This window comes from Pan paniscus, chromosome 8, assembly GCF_029289425.2.
Source record: "Pan paniscus chromosome 8, NHGRI_mPanPan1-v2.0_pri, whole genome shotgun sequence".
NCBI lineage: Eukaryota > Metazoa > Chordata > Mammalia > Primates > Hominidae > Pan > Pan paniscus.
In genome coordinates, this window is record NC_073257.2 from 71,931,119 (window position 1) to 71,947,933 (window position 16,815).

Sequence of the window (16,815 nt, forward strand, 5' to 3'; positions counted from 1 at the left end):
GTCAACTGTGGTCTTAATGAAGTAAAGGATTGGATTCTGCCTTCGATGTAATTCTTGGAAAGGCCGCTAGTTCAACTTTTCTTTGGCTGGTCAAGATTATTTTTCAACAGGTTCTCCAGCCAGTAATGTTATAATATACACCAAATAAATTAAGAAATGAACATTGCTGTGAGGTGGAAAAATAAATACCTAATGGAACTCCTGTGGTGCTGACAACTGTAATTTGCAAAAAGTTTGACTTGTCAAGTGTGGCCCAAATGGCATATTTTATAAAAAGAAGTATGTAACTAATAAATACCCAAAGCAAAAAACTCAATATGCAAAGAGCTTGCTTGTGGAACGTTAGCTATGATAATTATTTGAAGTACACAGTGTTCCTCCAACCTTGAAATAATAAAGTAACCTCTCAAAGTATAAAATAGCAAAGAAAATATTCAGCACTGCACACATGACTGGCATAGAGTAGGTACCCAATGATTTAGTAGGTAAATAAATTTAATGACTGTCAATTAAAAAGTATCTCAGGTTAACTTGGCTCTTCATTACTTGACCTAAGGCACTTGAAGAAAATGTGAGGAATTTCTTATGTAATTAACTATTTAATATGTAATGGGTAATAAGGAACCCCAATAATAAGGTAAATTATTATTAGATGGCATAAAAAATAAATTCAAAGAAAATAAATGAAAGTTTTAAAACTCAAACCTCTTACTTTGGTTTGAGTTTTAAAACTCATTTATTTTCTTTAAATTTCTTTATTTCATAATCTGTGTATTTCACATTTCAAATGCTGAGAATTATCAGGTGTCAAAAATGTGCTCCCCCTTCTAGAGATTAGGAGAAAATCTTTTCAAAAACTATAAAAGTGGGGCAGCCACTTTGTAAAATAGCCTGGCACTTCCTCAAAAGGTTAAAGATAGAGTCACCAGATGAGCCAATGGTTTCCACTCCTGGGTACATAACCAAGAAAAATGAAAACACGCCCTCACAAAGACCTGTACATGAATGTTCATAGCAGCATTAATCACATTAGCCAAAAAGTGGAAACAACGCAAATGCCCATCAACTGATGAACAAATAAAGAAAATGTGGTATATCCATACAATGGAATATTATTCTGCTGTAAAAAGTACTTATAAATTCTAAGTGGAAAGAAGACAGATAGGAAAGGCTACATGTTATATATTCCATTTATATGAACATCGCAGAATTAGGTGAATTTAGAGACAGAAAGAAGATTACTGGTTGCCTAGGGCTGAGGAGGGGGACCTGCTGAGGGAAAATGGGGAGAAGCTCCTAACATGTACTAATGGGCATGGGGTTTCTTTTTGGAATGATGAAAATTTCTAAAATTGATTGTGATGTTGATTGCAGAACTCTGTAAATATGCTAAAAAGCATTAAATTTTACACTTTGAATTGCATGTCAATTGTATGTCAAGTGAATTGTATGGTATATGAATTACCTCTCAATAAAGCTGTTATTTAAAAAAATACAGCAGATGTAACTTGAGCTCTGCTTGTGTTTTTTTTTTTTTTGCTTTCATTTTTTTCTGATTTTTTTTTCTATTTTATTTTATTTTATTTTTACATGAATAAGTTCTTTAGTGGTGATTTCTGAGATTTCAGTGCACCCATCACTGGAGCAGTGGATGCTGTACCCAATGTGTAGTCTTTTATCCCTCACCACCCCCTACCCTTTCCCCCAAGTCCCCAAAGTCCAATGTATCATTCTTATGCCTTGGCATGCTCATAGCTTAGTTCCCACTTATGAGTGAGAACATACGATGTTTGGTTTTCCATTCCTGAGTTACTTCACTTAGAATAATGGTCTCCAGTTCCTTCCAGGTTGCTGCAAATGCCATTATTTCATTCCTTTTTATAGCTGAGTAGTATTCCGTGGTGTGTGTGTGTGTGTGTGTGTGTATGTGTGTATATATATACATGTATATATATACATGTATATATATATACATGTATATATATATATAAAACAATTTCTTTATCCACTCAGTGATTGATGGTCATTTGGGCTGGTTCCATATTTTTGCAATTGTGAATTGTGCTGCTATATACATGCATGTGAAAGTATGTTTTTCATATAATGACTTATTTTCCTCTGGGTAGATAGCCAGTAGTGGAATTGCTGGGTCAAACGGTAGTTCTGCTTTTAGTTTTTTAAGGAATCTTCACACTGTTTTCCATAGTGATTGTACTAGTTTACATTCCCACCGATAGTGTAAAAGTGTTCTCTTTTCACCACATCCATGCCAACATCTATTATTATTTGATTTGATTTTTTTTTATTATGGCCATTCTTTCAGGAGCAAGGTGGTATCACATAGTGGTTTTGATTTGCATTTCTCTGATCATTAGTGATGTTGAGCATTTTTTCATATGTTTGTTGGCCATTTGTATATCTTCTTTTGAGAATTGTCTAATCATGTCCTTAGCCCAATTTTTGATGGGATTGTTTGTTTCTTTCTTGCTAATTTATTTGAGTTCCTTATAGATTCTGGATATTGGTCCTTCGTCACATGTGTAGATTGCAAAGATTTTCTCCCACTCTGTGGGCCGTTTGCTCTGCTGATTGTTTCTTTTGCTGTGCAGAATCTTGTTAGTTTAATTAAGTCCCATCTATTTATCTTTGTTTTTGTTACATTTGCTTTTGGATTCCAGGTCATGAAGTCTTTGCCTAAGCCAAGGTCTAGCTTATCTTCTAGAACTTTTATGGTTTCAGGCCTTATATTTAAGTCTTTGATCCATCTTGAGTTGATTTTTGTATAAGGTAAGAGATGATCCAGTTTCATTCTTCTACATGTGGCTTGTCAAGCACCATTTGTTGAATAGGGTGTCCTTTTCCCACTTTATGTTTTTCCTTGCTTTGTCGAAGATCAGTTGGATGAAAGTGCTTGGCTTTATTTCTGGGTTCTCTATTCTGTTCCATTGGTCTATGTGCCTATTTTGTACCAGTACCATGCTGTTTTGGTGACTATGGCGTTATAGTATATTTGAAGTCAGGTAATGTGATGCCTCCAGATTTCTTCTTTTTGCTTAGTCTTTCTTTGGCTATGGGGGCACTTTTTTTGGTTCCATATGAATTTTAGTGTTGTTTATTCTAGTTCTGTGAAGAATGATGGTGGTATTCTGATGGAAATTACATTGAATTTGTAGATTACTTTTGGCAGTATTATCATTTTTAGAAGATAGATTCTACCCATCCAGGTATGTCAATTGAATTGTATGATATATGAATTATATCTCAATAAAGCTGTTACTAAAAAAATACAGCAGATGTAATTTTAGCTCTGCTTGTAGTTTTTAAAAATATGTCAGCAAAACACAGCCTTTAAATTCATCTAGTAGAGCAACAGATCTGCTTAATATTGTGCCAAGTTAGGGGTCAGACAAGATCAGGCTGGAATAACCATGAAAAATTGCAACCTTCAGAGAGAGGATTCACTGTTTAATGTAAGTTGTGACATATGCTGGCACAAAGGACACAGAACAATACATAGGGCCAGGTACAGTGGTTCACGCCTGTAATCCCAGCACTTTGTAAGGCCAAGGCAGGAGGATCACCTGAGGTCAGGAGTTCGAGACCAGCCTGGCCAATATGGTGAAACCCCGTCTCTACTAAAAACACAAAAATTAGCTAGACATGGTGGCGTGTGCCTGTTATCCCAGCTACTCGGGTGGCTGAGACAGGGAGAATCACTTGAACCTGGGAGGCAGAGGTTGCAGTGAGCCGAGATTGCATCATTGCACTCCAGCCTGGATGACAGGGTGAGACTCCATCCCCCCAACCAAAAAAAAAAACAACAACAACAACAATACATAGAGAATCTGTATCTTCTGCCATTGGAAGGTTTCCCTAACCATCCAGGTTGCAGGATAAATGTCAGAGAAATTATGTAGAAGCTGATTTTTATCAATCCTGAAAAATTAGCTCTCCACTTACTCACTAAGCTGTAGTCACAGTGAGCTTCTGTAGTATCTTTATTAGCAGTGTGAGACTCTGTTCTCATGATGCTGTTAAAGACATACCTGAGACTGGGTAATTTATAAAGAAAAGAGGTTTAATTGACTCACAGTTCCACATGGCTGAGAAGGCCTCACAAGCATGATGGAAGGCAAAAGAGCAGCAAAGTCATTTCTTACATGATGGCAGGCAAAAGAGTGTGTGCTTCATAAAACCATCAGATCTCATGCAACTTATTCACTATCACAAGAACAGTATGGGGGAAACCACCCCCATGATTCAATTATCTCCACCTGGCCCTGCCGTTGACACATGGGGATTATTACAATTCTAGGTGAGATCTGGGTGGGGACACAGCCAAACCATATCAGCTTCCTAATGCTTTAATGAGTTCTACCTACCCCAGGGCCTTTGTATCTGCTTTCCTTGGCATCTGAGTCCTCACTCTTCCTCTAGGCCTCCACCTAGCAGGCTCCTCACCAATCAAGTCTCTGCTCCAATGTTGCTTTCTCAGGAAAACTTTCTTAGCTCCTGCTAGCGAAAATATTCTTCCTCTACCTAAGCTCTCTCTCTCTTTCCTCTGTTTTATTTTCTCCACAGCACATGAAATTCTCATGTGTTTATCAACTTCTTGCCTGCCTTCCTCACTGAAAGCAAGCTCCATAAGGATAGGGGCCCCACCTACCTGGTACTCTTAATATATCCCTGTACCTACAACACTGCCAGATAGGCTAAGGGTACTTGATAAATATTTATTGAGTGAATGATCTCCATGGTATGAGTCATAATCAACTTCCATATACAACACCCAAAATGGCAAGCCCTGTAGTTGAGATTGCACCTTGTACAAGAGTCCAGAGAACAGTCTGCAGCTGCCTACTGGCTGAAAGGCCAAATGAGTCTCCTGGCTCACACTGGAAACCTAGTTGGCCACAAAGGACTTCCCGTGCCTTAGCACTAATCCTTCCTCACCCTAGTCTCAGGTCAGATGGCAGAGCACTCTCAGGGGCCTTTCCTGTGGGTTTATAAATAAGTCTGGGATCATTGTTGATCTTAGACTGGCCTACATAGCATCTTGCCCTGAGTTTGCTCAATGAGTGGGACAACTCCCGGTAAGATCAGTAAACAGTCATGCAGAGAACAGCCCAGAACAACACCCTGGGTCTAAGTGGTCATACAAACTCCACACATTTAAGATCCTCTCTCAAACCTTGCCCCCCATCACTACAGAGGCAGTTCATCCCAATTATGCGATAGACTTAGGAATTTTTCATTCTTACTGGAATGGCTCTCTGGCTTACTGTTCTTGAAAGTCATTTTATTCAAGTGGACACTCAAATGTTACCCCATCTAATGAGTCACTCAATGCTTCATAAACTGAAGAGTGCTGGTCACACAAGAGGTATTATTATAAAGGCCAAACAATTGGAAATTGTTTCCAAATTATACCAATACTTGTGAGTTCTTTGAAAACAAATTGCTTAAAATAGTATTTGAGATTTTTAAATTATTTTAAAAATTACATTAAAATGATTTTTATGGGTACAGCTTTAATTTATTTGGGTACTGAACACAGAACAGTGATCTGAGACTCCCATTTATAAGGCCTGACTTCATATTTATAACAAAAAACAGTGGAGCTTTGCCAAGACCAACTCAGTCGTGGAGACCCTAACCTAGCAGCATTAGAGGAATTAAAGACACACACACAGAAATATAGAGGTATGGAGTGGGAAATCAGGGGTCTCATAGCCTTCAGAGCTGAGAGCCTCGAACAGAGATTTACCCACATATTTATTGACAGCAAGCCAGTGATAAGCATTGTTTCTATAGATTATAGATTAACTAAAAGTATTCCTTGGGAAACAAAGGGATGGGCCGAAATAAAGTGATAGGCTCTGGCTAGTTAACTGCAGCGGGAGCATGTTTTTAAGGCATAGATCGCTCATGCTATTGTTTGTGGTTTAAGAACGCCTTAAGTGGTTCTCCGCCCTTGGTGGGCCAGGTGTTCCTTGCCCTCATTCCAGTAAACCCACAACCTTCCAGCATGGGCATCATGGCCATCATGAACATGTCACAGTGCTGCAGAGATTTTGTTTATGGCCAGTTTTAGGGCCAGTTTATGGCCAGATATGGGGGGCCTGTTCCCAACAGAGCTTAATGACTGGCGAATACATATGCCATTTTATTACAGACGGAAGCCTTAGAGAAGAGGAAACAGTTATCTGTAAATTGAGACCTTGCAAATGGTCTCCTGACACATTTAGGACAGATGCAACAGGTTGCATTTTCACTCATTGAATCCTTGAGTTTAGGATTGGGGTGCCTCATTACAGTTCAAACCTCTTGTCTTCCAAATGAGGAAGCAGTGAGGTAATTAACTTCTCTGGCTTGTTATGAGGCAGAATAACTGAATGGTTTTAATCATTTAACAACAGGATTCTAGAGGCAGATGGTTTCGAGCTGGGAGGTCTTGGTTCTCTCACCTTCTAGCTGCATCATCACAGTTAGGATGTCCTATATGAACCTGGGCGTTTTACTTCATTTCTCTGAACCTGCATTTCCTTATCTATGAAATGGAAATACCTCATATACTTGTTAGTACAGATGTTTCATGATGTATGCAAAACACAGCACCGTACACTCTAATTCTAGATACTGACATATAAATAAAAAGGGTTCTTTCTGGAAGGCATTTTCTGACCTCTCTTCTCAACTCAGAATAATTTCTTCAAGGGACTATAGCACTGGGAAGAATGCAAGTCCACTTGAATTAATACCAAGAGATTATGAAATTAATAGCACAGAGATATCTGTGTTCAGGTATGCCAAGCTTATTAGTGGCAAGTTAAGAAACACCATCCACCTCAGTTGGAGGGTTAATTATAACAGCACTGATGGACATTAAGTTCTATGAAACATCACAGAAATCTACCAGAGGAAATTATATGTTACCCAATCCATACTGTATACATACATATTTGCCATGGATATTGTTACAATCCTTTCCCAATTCTACTAAAGGCAGTCACAGATTCCTTACCTCGAAGAGCTACTCTTGTCTTCCTAATGTTTATAATAATGACTTGGATTTACATAACTCCTTTTGTAGCAGGACAAGCCACAGACAAAACTCCTCAGACACCCAGTTAAAGAAGGAAGGGGTTTATTTGGCTGGGGGCATTGGCAAGACTCCTGTCTCAAGAGCCGAGCTCCCCAAGTGAGCAATTCCTGTCCCTTTCAAGGGCTGGGGGCTGCATGCACTGGTAATTAGATCAGAACAAAACAGGATAGGGATTTCCACAGTGCTTTTCTATATAATGTCTGTAATCTATAGATAACATAACCAATTAGGTCAGGGGTCGATCTTTCACTACCAGGCCCAGGGTGTGGCACCGGGCTGTCTGCCCCGTGGATTTCATTTCTGCCTTTTAGTTTTTACTTTTTCTTTCTTTGGAGTCAGAAATTGGGCATAAGATAATATGAGGGTTGGTCTCTTCCCTTATTCCCCCGCTTTGAGACTCTCACTCAATAGTGGAAGTTCTCACTTTCATTTTTACTACCCATGTCTTCTTGCAAGACAGATCAATAGTGATTCATATAGTACCCTTGTGCTGAAGCATTTTGGTGAACTAAGGTAGTAATGAAGCTTTTTATCATTTGAAGAAGTACAGGTAGCAAACAAGGGAGCAGTAAGCAGGTTCCTATTACTATTATAACTCTTATTATGAGAGTTTTAAATCCTCCTAGCACTGGGATTCATTTTCCAAACATGGCCCTAGGATCAAATCTATGCCACACTTGCATGGGCACATGTGCCAGTTTTGTCATATCTCTAACTATGTCTTCAACTACTTGCCTTTGATTTTCTATGTATAGGCAGGAATTAGTAAGGTTAAAATTCTTACAGACCTCTCCTTCAGCTGCTAGCAAGCAGTCGAGAGCTGATCTACTTTGATAGATAGCATTTCTCATCTGAGTTTCTTGCCAGGCCAGAATAGTCAAGGCTCTGCCGGTTTTATTAGTGATTATTTTTAAGACAGCTTGTAACCGTATGATTTGGTTGATCATGTAAATGGGGGTCCGGTATCCCCACGAGCCATCTTGTGCCCAAGTAGCAGGCCCATAATATTGTATGATTCTCTCAGGGGGCCATTTATCATTTTTTCAATTTCCTATAGCCATATTCTCTTTTCGCAGGAAGCATAGACAGGGAAGCCCAGGACGTCCCTGTTTTTATGGGCAGTAGGAAGAAAGATGGTTTAATAGTGCCAATAACACAACCACCTGCCCACTGGTCAGCTAATTTGGTATAGCTCTATGCCCACATATGCAATATAATCCAGTGGGGGCTGTCCAGTCCCAGTGGGACTCCGGGTGGGTCCACACGGTTTGCAAATTTGGGAATTTACTAAATGGATTTCTCTCTGTGTGATTTGAACTCCACTAAGTGACTGTTTTTGTGGTACCATTATACAGTTTCTGTCTCAGACAACTAAGTCGTCCTGCGGGGTGAGTGAATTCTTTTCCTTCTCTAGCTATGCAATATTGTCCAATAATTGAGGCTTATAGGACCCAGAAATTAACAGGGTGAGTCTTTTGAGCCGGGAATGCATCAGGAACTGGGTCTGGAGGTACTAATTCTCGGACTTCCCATGGCCATTGATCTCCTATTACAGTTCCTCCACATACATAACATGAAGTGACATTGAGAGACTGGGCTACGTGCTCAGCTAATTGCAAAAACAAACTTCTTGTTTTTCCTGGAATTTCTGGTACTGGCACATTTAGTTCATCATAGAAAGTTTGAAACACTGGCTCAGGAGAGCATTTGTAAACTTCTCCTTGAATCAAGATATGTACTCGAGGATCCAGTCCAGCCCATCGATTCCTAAGGTCACACGCTCCCCTTTTTTCCAGCGAGGATCAAGGGGATTGGTTGTTACTAGCTCTAAGGAGTTACATTGTCTTTTAGTACAGGAAGGGACATTTTTTCCTGTCTGAAGGTGGACTGGATCCTTTTCATTTTTTTTTTTATCCAAGTGGCCTAAATGACACAAGACTACAAATGTAAATAAATGTATTTACATTTATTTCCACACAGTCCTAATTTATGACAGATGTACTTATTTTCTGCCATATAGCCTCTTTCCTAATTAAGAGAACCACACCTTATTCCTAACTTATTACCATTAATGAGAGCACAGGCATCAAATTTTAAGGTGACTTGTTTGGGCACCCCTTTTTCTTCTGTTTCGACTAACACTTTACTCGTATTGTTTATAAGCCCCCACCAGTCCTCAGTCCTTAATCTTATTTTAAAAACTGTGGTCATGGGAGGCTCAGATGGGTCGTAACACACGTCAGGTTGATCATTTCCTGGGCTACACACCTTGTATAGAATAACATTATACAAACAATTTCTTTTTAGAGTTCCAGTACACATATAATAACCATAATATAATAGGACTGTAGCAACCTTTTGCCCTACCTCAGTGACTTGATGTATACACTAGGAACAGTCCTCAATCTGAGGAAAGTCAGTTGAAGTCCTTACTGTACAAGTCCAAATTTTAAGGAAAATGAGTCCTGCGATGAGTTTTCTCATTCTTCGGCCATGCGTGGACCAGTCAGCTTCCAGGTGTGACTGGAGCAGGGCTTGTCATCTTCTTCAGAGTCACTTTGCAGGGGTTGGCGAAGCTGCTCCCATCCACATACCGCTCACAGTCTACTGATGTTTAAGGATGGTCTCGGAGGTTGGGCCTGCTAGAATAAACTGAGTCCAACACCTTTATACAGTTATGTTCAGCTGGGCTCTCTGATACCAGAAGCAAGGTGGTGGGGTTTAGGGTGTTGCAAACTTCAATGGTTATGTGGGGATTTTCACATAAGCAAGCTTTGGTACTTGGTTGATCTAGGATTTGTTAACCAATGATGTCATTAAAGTTACCACAGCATGTGGGGCCTTTATAGTCAGGTTTTGCCTAAGGGTTAGTTTATCTGCTTCTTGCGCTAACAGGGCCGTTGCTGCTAGGGCCTTTAGACCTGGGGGCCAGCCTTTGGAAACCCTGTCTAGTTGTTTTGAGAGATAGGCCACTGGCCTTGGCCAGGGCCCCACAGTCTGGGTTAAAACTCCAACTGCCATTTTTTCCCTTTCTGACACATAGAGTGTAAAGAGTTTTGTCAGGTCAGGTAGCCTCAGGGCTGGGGCCGACATGAATTTTTCTTTTAACTCATGAAAAGCTCGTTGCTGTTGGTTGTGATAGATGTAGTTTATCTAATCTACATTTTTATTAACTGTCACCTACCAAAATATTGACTCAAATCCTGCAGCTATTTGATTTAAAGCTTTAAATTGATCTGGTATTGCTCGTGGGACTCCAGTTGTGTCTAAATAGACATGAGAGTCGAAAGACCCATAAGGGGCTTCTCTTGCTTTACAATGTCTTATTTTTTTTCCTTCTGGTTGATAAAATGCCAGGGCAAAAGGGATAGACAATTAGACTAAAGTACAAGTGCCACTCCAGTTATTTGGCAGAGCGCCCAGTAAAGGTCCACCACAATACCACCACACATCCGCTCGGGGATGAACAAGGGCTGACTGATTGATAAGCTCTTGAAAATTCTTAAGCTTACTGCATCCTTTCAGGTCTCCAAGGAATGCTAAGTTTCCTCCCTGTCATGAGAGACACGAAGTGAACTTAGTGTTGGGAGATGGAGGCTGGATGGCCCTCGGGGGCTTATCCACAGGGTGCCGGACTTTGGGATATAGCAGAGAGATCTTGGCACGACTTATTACTCCAGGCTGTAGAATCCTGGAAAACAGCTACCATGCAGCCTACGCCTGGTTGACTGGAGGACCACCTTAGTGGAAAGGGGACAATCTGGGCCTCTGCCCTGCCATGTGCACAAGCATAACAATTGTTTTTGTTTAACATGCAGATGGAATATTTGATCCATTTTAACCAGGCATTTGCATCTTGGTATCCTGTTTTAATTGCTTAAGTTTGTTTTAAGTCTTTAACTTCTATGATCCTCTAGTAAAATGAATGTATGGTTTTAGGAAATTACAAAAACCGGTTGGAGCAGTCCATCCTTGCTCTGTAGTGGTCCACAGAACGTTGGACCAACTATGGCATGAAAGTTCTACATCGGGGGGCAAGACTCCTGGTTGGCACCAGGATTTTATCGAAATCTCCCCGGATTAAATGGTCCTAGTTTACTAATGCCCAGTCTGAGGAGAGTCATGAGGGACAGAAGTACTTTTCTGAAGTAGAAAGCTGCTTTGACTTGGCAAGTCCCCACAGGGTATAATAAGGCAAGCATTAAATGCAATAGTTTGAGGTGAAATTGACTTGGTTATGTTATTAACTAGATGCTTAGCAATAGAACGATGAAAGAGAAATAGAATAGATGAAAAGAGTTAAATTTTTCTTAGCTTTAGTTTGGTAGGGTTTTCCCCTGGGACTATGGCCCATGACTCTGGAGGGGGTGGCGCTTTCTTGACTCGGGTGTGATGAGTCCATCTTTTTTCTGCTATACGAACAGAAGTCTTGGTGGTTAGCAGCACAAGGTAGGGTCCTTCCCAGGCTGGCTCAAGTTTTTCTTCTTTTCACCCTTTGATGAGAACGTGATCTTCAGGCTAATGCTCGTTTACTGGAAATTCTAGGGGTGGTACATATGCTAAAAGACTTAGTTTTTGAGAGAAAGGAAAGTGGAAGATAAACCAAGTATATAACTTTTAAGAATTGACCTTTTGTTTTAAATGTGGGGACCTTAGCAGTGGACTTTATAGTCCTTAGTGCCTTTTTACTGAGAAATTTCCTTTAGCACCTATTTTTATTAGTTTTTAAACCAAAGAAACCCAAATACCATTTTACATTTAACAATGCTTCTCGTATGATTTTTATACCAGATAAGCTAAATTTTATCTTTATATTAGTATGTTATTAATGTTAAACCTAATTTTAATAAAACCTTGTAGATATATTTATCTAATTTTTAATGTCAGACCATAAGGTAAGATTTTATAAACTCTTTTTAACCTTTTATAATTTTTGCTAAAGAGCAGGTTGGTGCTTTAAGAAAAACCTGTTATGCTTTTACTTTAATGTCCAGTTCACAGCAAAACTGGATACTTCTTTAACTTTAGTTAAGATGTTTACACACAGAATTTTCTTTATAATTAATATTTTAAAACTTGCTTAAATCTTCAAAACAATAATTTTTTTAACTTTTTAATGTAGGTAAAAATGTACATTCTTATGCCTCCTTATAATCCTTTTACCAAAGGTATATTTTACTTTTCTTATACAACTTGCACATAAACTGTTTTGGTTTTTTTTTCAGTAGTTTTACATTCAGGAGGCCTAATTACTTTTAAATTATACAACATTTTTTGCATAAATTCTTTTTTATAACATTTTTCTCTTTCATGACTTTTGCAGACAATTCTTCGACATGCTGCTTCAACTTTCTGACTTATGACAAATATTTCTTTCTTTAAACAACCAGTTAATTTATTTCAGGACAAGAATTTACCATACAATACTCTTTTTATATAAATTCTGCCCCCCCTTTTTTTCCTTTTTTTTTTTCTTTAACCTTAGGATACTTCTGAACTGGTGAGGTGTGCTCACAATGACGTTTCCTCTAAAAGTTTTTTTTTTACTTTTTTGTTGTTGTTGTTAGCAAAGCAATTGCTGCTACAGATTGAATGCATTTGGGCCATCTGCGGGTTACTGGGTTAAGAATTTTTGATAGGAAGACCTCAGTGCTTTCAGGATACTCCCTTGTTTACGCTGACTACAAAGTGGTATTGAAGTGTTATAGGGTTACAGAGAATATCTTCAATTATCAATTATAGGTTTTAAATTTACCTTGGCTTTTAAAGGAATGGGTACACTTTTTTTTTTCTTAACTGCTTGTATATCTCTCTCTTTCTCTCTTTCTTTCTCTCTTTGACTTTCCCTCTCTCTCTCTTTGACTTTCCTTTTGCCTCTGTCTCTTCCTCTCTCTCTGCCTCTCTCTTTCTTTCTCTCTCGCTGTCTTTCTCCTTGACTTCCTCTTTGTCTCTTCCTCTCTGTCTCTTCCTCTCCCTCTTTGCCTCTTTTCCTCTCTGTCTCTTTCCTTTCTCTCTCTCTGCTGATCTTTCCTTGCCTCTGCCAGTCGCTTATGCTGCTGTTCTCTCAACCACTGTGTGTTGGGGGCGGGGGGTCTAAAACCAGCTGTAACCAAGTGTCTACATACGGGAACTGGTCTGGGTTCCCTGGCTTACAGGTTACCTTGTGCCATACCTTTGAAACAAGGGACCTGTCCAGGCTTCCTTCTAATGGCCAACCTACCTCTAATGCTGGCCAGTCTCTCTTACACAAAGTTTTAAGTTTTCCTGGTGTCATAGTACTCCATAGTCTCCTTTAAATTCTTTTTTGAAATTTTTCAACATAGTTCCTAGTAGGGTGGGCTTATCTGTGCCCGACCTACTCTTCTTTGAGACAAAACACCACGCTCACACCACATGCACACCACAAAACAAAGAACAGGTAAAAAGGGCACACGCACACACACACACACACACAGTTTGCACCAAACTAAAATCAAAACCAAAATCAGAGTATCCAGAAATCCAAGCCAGGTCAAAACCAAAACCAAAGTATCAAGCAATCCAAGTCAAGTCAAAAACAAAAACCAAAGTGCCGGTACAGGCACACCGTGGGTGATCAGGCCACGCTTCCACTCAAATGGAGTAGGCAAGTTCCCAAGACCAGTCCTGTCAAGCAATTCAAACCAAGTCTAAACCAAAATCAAGTGCCAATAAAGGCACTCCATGGGTGATCAGGCCACACTTGCACTCAAACGGAGTGGGCAAGTTTCAAAGACTAGTCTTACCAAGTTTTAGATGTCCAGACTCCAAGTGCCCATTCCTTCCTGGTGTTCAGCCACTGCGTTGATCCTCCACAGGGGCCTGCCACACACTGCTCTGGTGAGGCGTCCCACTGGGGCAAATGCCTACCCAGGAGCGCTCTCAGGATCTGCGTCACTTGGGCTGGTCAGTGTCCCCCACAGGGATGTTCTACAGGGCAGGCTTAAGCCACCTAAGGAGCTGCCTCAACCATCTGCCAATCACCTCACTTCCAGTCAGTGAACCAAGAAATGTAGCAGGACGAGCCACAGACAAAACTCCTCAGACACTGACTTAAAGAAGGAGGGGGTTTATTCAGCCGGGAGCATTGGCAGGACTCCTGTCTCAAGAACCAAGCTCCCCGAGTAAGCAATTCCTGTCCCTTTTAAGGGCTCACAACTCTAAGGGGGTGCACGTGAGAGGGTCGTGATCGATTGAGCAAGCAGGTGGTACGTGACTAGGGGCTGCATGCACTGGTAATTAGATAGGAACAAAACAGGATAGGGATTTCCACAGTGCTGGTCTATAGAATGTCTGTAATCTATAGATAACATAACCGATTAGGTCGGGGGTCGATCTTTCACTAACAGGCCCAGGGTGTGGCGCCGGGCTGTCTGCCTGTGGATTTCATTTCTGCCTTTTAGTTTTTACTTTTTCTTTCTTTGGAGGCAGAAATTGGGCATAAGGCAATATGAGGGGTGGAGCCCTTACTTTCTGGTATGCATTTTTGTGTCAGTTTCTGCCCAATTCATTTGACATTCACATATTTATATGTGATATGCAAAGCATGTGGTATTTGTGCCATTTTTGTTTGTGTCTCTCTTTATTTTAATGCAGGAGGAGTATGAGACCCAGAGAGATTAAGCAACTTGTCCAAATGTCACATAGCTCAATAGCCAGAGCAACAAGATGGCAGGAACACTTAGTCACATGAGCTTCGCAAGGCTTCTCAAACCATAAGATGTGTATGGAACACTGGGGATCTTGTTACAATGTGGATTCTGAATTCAGTAGGTCTCAGGGGGACTAGGATTATGGATGCCAACAAGCTCCCAGAAGTTGCCACTGCTAATAGTTCTTGAATCATCTCTCACTATATCCTTCATAACACCGTGAGCATATCCTTCCCAATACTTCCCCCAATTGTAATTGCACCATTTCGGTATTCATTCATGTTCCCCACCAAGCTTTGAACTCCATGAGAACAGTAGCTGTGTTTTGTTTACAACTTGGCCTGGCTGCCCAGCACAATCTGGCAAAAAGGAACTGAATGAATATTTTTGAAGACTGAAGAAAAAAATGACCTATTGCCAATTATAAAGCCACAACACTTGCATATTAAGACTCTTATTACTTGTTGAAAAAGGATGTTCATCATGTATCTTTTCTTGTCTCAAGTCACATTATGGTACCTAGTTGTAATTTCCAGCTCCCAAAATAACATAACCAAAAGACGCCCTGCGAGGTCAGCCAGTTTAGATCTATACCTCCAGCAGAACTATGCCTAGGTTCCTGTGGAACATAATCACCTCCTTGGGCCAATGTGATGGGTTAATATGAGGTCATTCTAAGTGTAAGGGGGAGTGTAAGTTTGAAGGAAGCCACATCACTTTTGCTCCCACCTGAGGATAATAATGACAGCAATCTATCATAGATTAAAGGTTTCCCATATGCCAGGGACTGTACTAAGCACTTTGCATCAGTTACCTCATTTCATTTTCTCTACAACCCTATGAGCTAGGCTCTCATTTTATAAGTAAGGAAGCTGAGACATAGGGCTGTCAAACTATAGGAAGTGACCCAAGCAGTCTGGCTTCAGAATAGATGATTCGGACCACCTTGTCTACTGCCTGGAAGTTCCCAGAGAAAAGAAACAACTGCCTGAAAACAGGAGTAACCTGATAATGGGTTCCAACAAATCTCAAATATAGGGGTTTGAGGAGAAGCACATCACATCAACAGGAGGTGGTCCTTATACCCCAAAGGTATGGTCTAATAATATAGTGTAGAGGAAGAATAGGACGTTCTGCTACTGTTTTCAATTAACACTCAGTTTGACTCTATTTGGTTTGTGGTTAAATATACAACACTGCTGACAGGTTAAGTAAGAGCTGGTTAAAGGATATGTCTCAAAGGTCCAGATTCCTTTCACACTTAATTAGATCTCTTATGAAACCTTGCATTAATGATTGGACCAAATCAAAGAAAACAATTATCACATAGAAGAACTCAGAATTTTGTTGAGTATGTATGTCCAAAGTAAGAACTCAAAAAGTCTAAAGGACAGAGAGTCATTTGTTTTTCAAAAGCTTAAAAAGTAGAAGTTCAACAGTTATATTTTAACCCTGTGAGATAAAGCGGAAATGGAGAAAACAGGGGAAGAGAACACATTTTCGAGTGGGACATAAGAAAAAAGTAAACTTGATCTTTCTTCTTGATAAAAAAAAATGTTTAAATATGGAATAAGAAAACAGAGGCAATATTAAATACAGCAAGAGGAACTTGAATAAAGAATTACTGTAAGAAAAAGAGTTTAGCTCTACAGATTGGTTTTTAACTACACTTGTCTTATAAAGTTATTATTTACCTTTGGAGGCAACATATAGATTATGAAGCCTCCGGATCCGGTTCCAGACACTTCCTAGTGTTGGCCTCAAACTGGCACAATTCTTCCAAGATTCAGTTTCTTCATCTGTAAAATGGAGGCAAGAAGTGCCTGCCACCTAGGGTTATTGTAAGCCTTACATTCAATGACATAGAGTGAGCATTTAGTCCCAAATAGGAAATCAACATAGGTTATACTCTGCCTTCTCTCCTTTCTTATAAGTTGTTTTCCTAAAAGAATCTCTTCTAAGTATTTTCATTCCTAAGTCTTTGTTGATAGAAATATTTCTCACTTATCCAATTGCCCAGGGTTAAGAAAAATAATCCAC